Here is a 7,452-nt window from a genome sequence, read left to right on the forward strand (position 1 = left end):
GGCCTAGAAAACTACTCTTTAAGAGGAAATTTATCTTTCCCGTGTCACTCACAGATGACTCTTGGAATTATCGAGAAGCTACCTCAGCCCTTTTTCCCGCCTATCCTTTGCTTTTCCGTATAGGAAGAGGAATGATTAATCTGAGTAAGTGTTTATAAGCGTTTTTACCTTCTTTGGCTCACATTTCTGTTTGGGGTGGCATTAATGTTGTCGATAGAAAGAGTCAAAGTCTGTAAAATATTTGAAGAGATTTATTCTGTGAATGAACAATGGCCTGTGACACAGCCCTCAGGAAATCCTGAGAACATGTGCCCAAAATGTTTTGGCTACAACTTGGCTTTATACATTTTAAGGAGACATTAGACATCAATCAATACATAAAAGATATACATTGAGTGGGTCTGGAAATGCAGAACTGAAAGTGGGGGTGCTTCCAAGTCATAGATTAAAAGATTTTCTAATTGGCAATTGGTTATTATCAACAGAAAGTAATGGGATAAAGGGTTGTGAAGACCAAGCTTTTATCATGCAGATGAAACCTCCAGGTAGCAAGCTTCAGAGAGAATAGATTGTAAATTTTTCTCATTAAAGAGTTTTTTTTTTTTTTTTTTTTTTTTTTGAGACAGAGTCATACTCTGTCACCCAGGCTGGAATGCAGGATGATCTCGGCTCACTGCAACCTCCGTCTCCCGGGTTCAAGTAATTCTCATGACTCAGCCTCCCGAGTAGATGGGATTACAGGCATGTGCAACTATGCCCAAATGATTTTTATTTATTTATTTTTGTATTTTTAGTAGAGACAGGGTTTCACCATGTTGCCCAGGCTGGTCTCAAACTCCTGGATGCCAGCAATCCTCCCACATCGGCCTACCAAAGTGGTGGGATTATAGGCATAAACCACTATGCCTAGCCTAAAATCAACTTTTTAAAATCGAATATAACAGTCTCAGAAAAGTAATTTATGGCAGCATCCTTGCTTTTTTTCCTCTGGAAATTAACAGGAGAAACAGCTGCTATCTCCTCCTCCTTATATGATCTTCTTTTTTCCAACTCACCTGGTTCTGCAAAAGGAACTGTAATTTTTTTTTAGAGTCATCAAAGGTACTTATCTGCTCATCTGAAAAAATCATCATTAGGGTAGCAGCTGTACATGAACATGTTATATTATACCATATATACACATTTATTTATTTATTTATTTATTTATTTATTTAGAGACAGAGTCTCACTCTTGTCGCCCAGGCTAGAGTGCAATGACGCGATCTCGGCTCACTGCAACCTCTGCCTCCCTGGTTCAAGCGATTCTCCTGCCTCAGCCTCCCGGGCAGCTGGGATTACAGGCGCCCACCAACATGCCCGGCTAATTTTTGTATTTTTAGTAGACACGGCGTTTCACCATGTTGGCCAGGCTGGTCTCGAACTCCTGACCTCAGGTGATCCACCCACCTCGGCTTCCCAAAGTGCTGGGATTACAGGCATGAGCCACTGCGCCCGGCCAACTTTTATATATTTAATAATAATAATAGAAATCTTATGACAATTAGTTTCATTTCCCTGACATAAGCTTTTAAATTCCATTTCATATCTCACTTTCCCACAGTTAATTTAAGTATGGCAGGAATCTGGTACAGTTTGGAAGTACTGTAGTTAAAACTGTTTGGTTCAGGGGCGGGGCGTGGTGGCTCACGCCTCTAATCCCAGCACTTTGGAAGGCCAAGGCCGGCGCGTCACCTAAGGTGAAGTAGTGAAACCCCATCTCTACTAAAAATACACAAAAATTAGCCGAGCATGCTTGTAGTCCCAGCTACTCGGGAGGCTGAGGCAGGAGAATCGCTTGAACTCAGGAGGCGGAGGTTGCAGTGAGCTGAGATCATGCCATTGCACTCCAGCCTGGGTGACAAGAGTGAAACTCAACCTGAAAAACAAAAAACTATTTGGTTCAAGCTATCTGAATTCAGAATGTTGCTTCTCAAATGGAACAACTTGATTATGTCTATGATGAATGTCTCCTGAGAATTCTATTGTCGGATAAAGCAGCTTTCTTTCCTTCTGTCCAGTCTCATATTCTATGAGGCTAAAATCAATAATCAATGTGTTAATCTGTCTAGGAGCTGAAAAAAATAAAAATAATTTTAAAATTGAAATTAAAATCACTTAAACAGTTATGAGTGATCGTAATGACAGAGAAATATATGGTTATGCAGATAGGAGTCTTCAGTAGCTTGTATTAGACATTTAGATCTAAGCTTAGATCTAGAATTTACATTCTTCTCCTGAAAAATAACGAAATCTTGTAATGTGGAAATAAGTTGAAAAGAAAAAGAAAGAAAAAAAGTTTTAAAGGAAATCTTGGAATTTGGTGTTCCTGAGGCAGAGCCAAAGTCGTTTAACTAGAATATACACTCCGCATGGGCAGAAAAAAAATTTTTTTCTTCATCTTTAATTTTATATTTTTACTCCTATATCCTCTGGGCTGCATCTCCTGACATATAGTAATCATTCATTAAATTACGATAATCGAAAGTATTCTAAATGTTGAGTTAAAAAACAGAAGTGGTTATATCCATGCTATAGAATGATTTGCAATATTTTTCTTTTTTGTTTTTGGAGACCGAGTCTCGCTCTGTTGCCCAAGTTGGAGTGCAGTGGTGCGATCTCGGCTCACTGCAACGTTCGCCTCCGGGGTTCAAGCGATCTCCCTGCCTCAGCCTCCCGAGTAGCTGGGATTATAGGCGTGCGCCACCACATCCGACTAATTTTTAGTAGAGGACAGGGTTTAACCATGTTGGCCAGGCTGGTCTCGAACTCCTGATCTCAGGTGATCCGCCCGCCTCAGCCTCCCAAAGTGCTGGGATTACAGGTGTGAGCCACTGTACCTGGCCAGCAATATTTCTTTTGTAAGAGAAAAGAATGAGTGTTCCACATGGAAAGAACCCAAGATACATTAAGTGAAAAATGTCATAGAACCCTATGTATAGTAGTATCACTACATTTCTGTAAAAAAAAACCCAAAATGTTATACATATATGCGAATGCAGAGAAAAAAGAACTGTAAGAAATACAATAAATTTTTCACGGTGATTACATTTGGGAGAGGAAGGTACAGCTTTCATATTTCATTCAGTGGTTAAAATGGTACTCAATTTTGACTGAACGGTAATGATCAGATGCCGAAACGAGTGTGAATGTGCATAGTTTACGAAAGACATTTTTGAGAACGGGCTACATGAGTTTTGAAAATAGGAGAGCAGAGGACCTGTGTAAGATTTTTAAAGGGACTGCACTGTCCGGAGCCACAGGGCTGTGAGATTGGTAAGAAAGTGCTACAGCAAGTATCCAGGGGAGGGCTTGGATCTGAGACACAGCGTGTGCCCCTGGTCGAGAAGCGGGAAAAGAATCCGCCCAGAGCCCCTTCTCTCCATTCCCTCGGCGAGGCAGGAAGCTACCTGGGTTCCGAATTCCACGACTTCTGGATTATCTCGCATTGCAGCACAGACACCAACCTCTAGTAATCTTTGCCATTTATTAGGCGTTTTTTACCCCAAATCTCGCGGCTTCGTAAAAATATCGCGATGCTTCCACTTTTAATGTTTTTAGTTTGGACAATCCCTTTGAGAAAAATTTAAAAGCCGATTCTTAAAAATATACATTGGTAATTGTTTATGCCTACTGCTGAGATCAAGATACCTCAAAAGTAATGAGAGGAAAAAAAAAAATCATGTGTCAGAAGTGGGATTCGAACCCACGCCTCCATTGGAGACCAGAATCCCCAGCGCGGGGAAGCGTAGCTTGAGTCTGGCGCCTTAGACCACTCGGCCATCCTGACACCCTGCGTGACAGAGACGATTTTTCCACTAAAATAGAGATCAACAAGCAATAATTTTGTGACGTGCATGCACGCAGAAACGCGATGACGTCAGGGTTGCTTGGTAACAGAAGGGAAGGAAGCCACTTGTGGATTAAAAAAGGAAAAGACTTCGCAGGACTAGAAAATGTTTATGCATAAAACTGGATCAAGTCTCTTACGGGCCTTACAACTGTCATCCCCATCTCGAAAAACGCGTGCAATTTTTTTTTTTTTTTTTTTTTGCCCCCAGCCTGCCCAGGTTTCAGGAAGGAAAGAACATCTTTTGCTTCGGTCGCTGGATCGGCTCTCCAGCGTCTTGATGTTTACTGAAATCTTGATTATGGTTAGCCTCCCCCTAGGACTTCATTGTTTGGAAGACGGTGAGGAACAAAACAAAACCCTAACAAAAGACCCCGGTTCTATGGCAAAGTCCCCTTTTAGCCCTTCTATTTTGGTTCCATTTGTCACTGCCTTGCCACTCGTCGAAGTTTGTCTTGGGCTCTGAAAGTCGCAGCCGGGAACGGCTGGGAAGGTCCGTACGGGGACCACATGGGCGAGGCTGGTGTCCGCGCCGAGGGATCGGCCATCCCAGGTCGGGGAAACTCCGGGAGCGACGCGCTCGCCCGCAGCCTTCCTTATCGCTCTCAGATATTGCGGATTAATGGGCTCCGAGCGTCCACTGCCAGGTCGGGGAACACGGCGGCAGTTTTTAAGGGGAGTGCACCACATCGCCTAACCCACTTTTCTAGCTGTTCCTCAGGCTTCGCCAAGCAATCTGAGCACCAGGCCGGGAAACCCCGAGGTCACAAATTTTAATGGAGCCCTGAAACTAAACAGAAATCATGCCTCCCACTAGAACAAGAGCCCCTAGAGGCCGGGGGCACTGCTAAAATAACATGTGTAGACCAATGCAGTCCGGGTAACAGTGCCTGGCAAACACGGTAGAGGTTCAATAAATATATTTTAACTCAACCGTCTTAACTCTTGTATTTGGGGCTGTGAAGTTCAGATAGAGGAAATATAAAGTTGGATATTTTAATTAGATTTTGTCCTAATACGTTACTTTTTGTATTTATTAACATAAAAAAATTTTATTTTCCGTTTTGTAAGGCAAAGTTAGGTCTCTTTTCTGCATGGAAAAATAACTGAGTTTCAGTAGGCTCTATCTTTATTTCCATTGACTTCCTTGGTTTCATATCCTATTTTTGATAGAGAGAAAATTAGTTCGAGAAGTACAGTGAACATTGGTTCCCCAGTCTCCCTCCAATACATGAGATTTGTATATTTTCTTTCGATTGGAAGGAAATTGTCCAGGAAGTGATTCCCAACATGGCAACTGTAATCTTACCCTACTTATAATTATTTTTTTCTAATTGCAAAGTACACACAAATTGTAGAACATACAAACATGTCAAAAATTAAAATTACCCATAATCTCACTAGTCAGAAGTAACTATTAACATTTTTATATATTTAGTCTTTAATATGGCATACATTTTTTCCAAAAAATGGTCATGCGTGGTAAATAATTTGCTAACTTGCTTTCTAAATGAGTATATTACGAACATATATACCTGCTAAGTACTATAGATATTTTGTATAAATCTTTTTTTTTTTTTGAGACAGAGTCTCGCTCTGTCGCCCAAGCTGGAGTACAGTGGCGCGATGTCGGCTCACTGCAAGTTCCGCCTCCCGGGTTCACGCCATTCTCCTGCCTCAGCCTCCTGAGTAGCTGGGACTACAGGCGCCCGTCACCATGCCCGGCTAATTTTTTTTTTTTTTTTTTTATTCACGTGTTAGCCAGGATGGTCTCGATCTCCTGACCTCGTGATCTGCCCGCCTTGGCCTCCCAAAGTGCTGGGATTACAGGAGTGAGCCACCGCGCCCGGCCTGTATAAATCTTAATTACTGCAGATATTCCATATCAAACTGGTATTCTTGAACACTGAATTATTTCTAATTTTTTATTTTCATGAGCAATGCTGTAAAAACTATCCTTACATAAATATTTTCAAACATCCATAATTATTTCCTTAAATTTCTAAAAGTGAAACCATTACATCAATGTTTATCCAGCTTTTTTTTTTTTTTTTTTGACTGAGTTTTGCTCTGTTGCCCAGGCTGGAGTGCAGTGGCATGATCTCAGCTCACTGCAACCTCTGTCTCCTGGGTTCAAGTAATTCTCTTGCCTCAGCCTCCCGAGTAGCTGGAACTACATGCATGCGCCACCACGCCCGGCTAATTTTTTTGTATTTTTAGAGACAGGGTTTCACCAAGTTGGTCAGGCTGGTCTCAAACTCGTGACCTCAAATGATGCGCCTGCCTCGGCCTCCCAGTGCTGGGATTACAGGCGTGACCCACCGTGACCAGTACGTTTTAATAGGTAAAAAATGACATGGCTTTTTTTTTTTTTTTTTTTTTTACAGATTTGTTATTAGTGAGGTTCAATATTCATGTTTAAAGGATTTTTATACTTCTTCCTCAGTAAACTGCTTACCAAATTTTTATGAGGTGTCCATCTTTCCTTATTGATTTGTAAGACTTATTTTATGAAAAGTAAACTCTTGGGATACAGTTTCTATTTACCGAGAACCCAAGCAGAAATTCCTCTCTCTTACTAACAAGAATCCCATTATGTCCCTTAAACATTTAATTATTTCCATCTTATGGAAACTAGGAGTCTTACAATTAACAAGGTTCCCATGTCAATTTTTAAAACCCAACTGTAGCCCACATTTAGTGTCCTCGTAATGTTTTCATACTATAGACTTACCTCTAATCATGGTCATTTTTTGTGCCATCTTTTTTCTTTTTGTTTTTCTTTCTTTTTTTTTTTGAGATGGAGTCTCACACTGTCAGCCGGGTAGGTGTGCAACAGCGCAATCTTGGCTTGCTGCAACCTCTGCCTCCCTGGTCCAAGCAATTCTCCTACCTCAGCCTCCCAAGTAGCTGGGACTACAGGCGCCTGCCACCATGCCAGCTAATTTTTGTATTTTTAGTAGAGACAGGGTTTTTCACTATGTTGGCCAGGCTGGTCTCGAACTCCTGACCTCGTGATCTGCAAGCCTCGGCCTCCCAAAGTGCGGGGATTACAGGTGTAAGCCACCACGCCCGGCTGAACCATATTTTTTTTCTTTCTTCCTTTATGGCATGTTAAACTCCTGATAACTCAATTTTATAGTTTTTTGTTGTTGCTGTTGTTGTTTTTGAGATGGAGTCTTGCTCTGTCGCCCAGGCTGGAGTGCAGTGGTGCAATCTTGGCTCACTGCAACTTCCGCCTCCTGGGTTCAAGCGATTCTCTCGTCTCAGCCTCCGGAGTAGCTAGGATTACAGACATGCTGACCACCATACCTGGCTAATTTTTGTATTTTAGTAGAGATGGGGTTTCACCATGTTGGCCAGGCTGGTCTTGAACTCCTGACCTCAGACGATCCATCCGCCTCGGCCTCCCAAAGTGCTGGTGTGAGCCACCGAGCCCAGACATGATTTTATGTTTTAAATGGCTTTAAGTCCTTTTTGGAATAAGGTAAAATATAATTAAATATGTAAATATTTTAACTATTTACTAATAATATTTATTGCACAATAAGACTCCCCACAGGCCA

At 41.7% G+C, this 7,452-nt stretch overlaps 1 long non-coding RNA gene and 1 other non-coding gene across 2 annotated transcripts; one reads left to right on the forward strand and one right to left on the reverse strand.

Moving 5' to 3' along the window:
- Nucleotides 1-3,721: 3,721 nt before the first annotated feature.
- On the reverse strand, nt 3,722-3,826 carry TRNAL-CAA. The gene is made up of 2 exons: nt 3,789-3,826; nt 3,722-3,766 (listed from the first exon to the last, which is right to left on the reverse strand). It is a non-coding gene; the product is annotated as a tRNA-Leu (tRNA).
- Nucleotides 3,827-4,027: 201 nt separating this feature from the next.
- Nucleotides 4,028-4,819, forward strand: LOC105547612. Its single transcript, XR_001007244.1, has 2 exons — nt 4,028-4,227; nt 4,608-4,819. It is a non-coding gene; the product is annotated as an uncharacterized LOC105547612 (long non-coding RNA).
- The last annotated feature ends 2,633 nt before the right edge of the window (nt 4,820-7,452 follow it).

This window comes from Mandrillus leucophaeus, unplaced genomic scaffold, assembly GCF_000951045.1.
Source record: "Mandrillus leucophaeus isolate KB7577 unplaced genomic scaffold, Mleu.le_1.0 Scaffold392, whole genome shotgun sequence".
NCBI lineage: Eukaryota > Metazoa > Chordata > Mammalia > Primates > Cercopithecidae > Mandrillus > Mandrillus leucophaeus.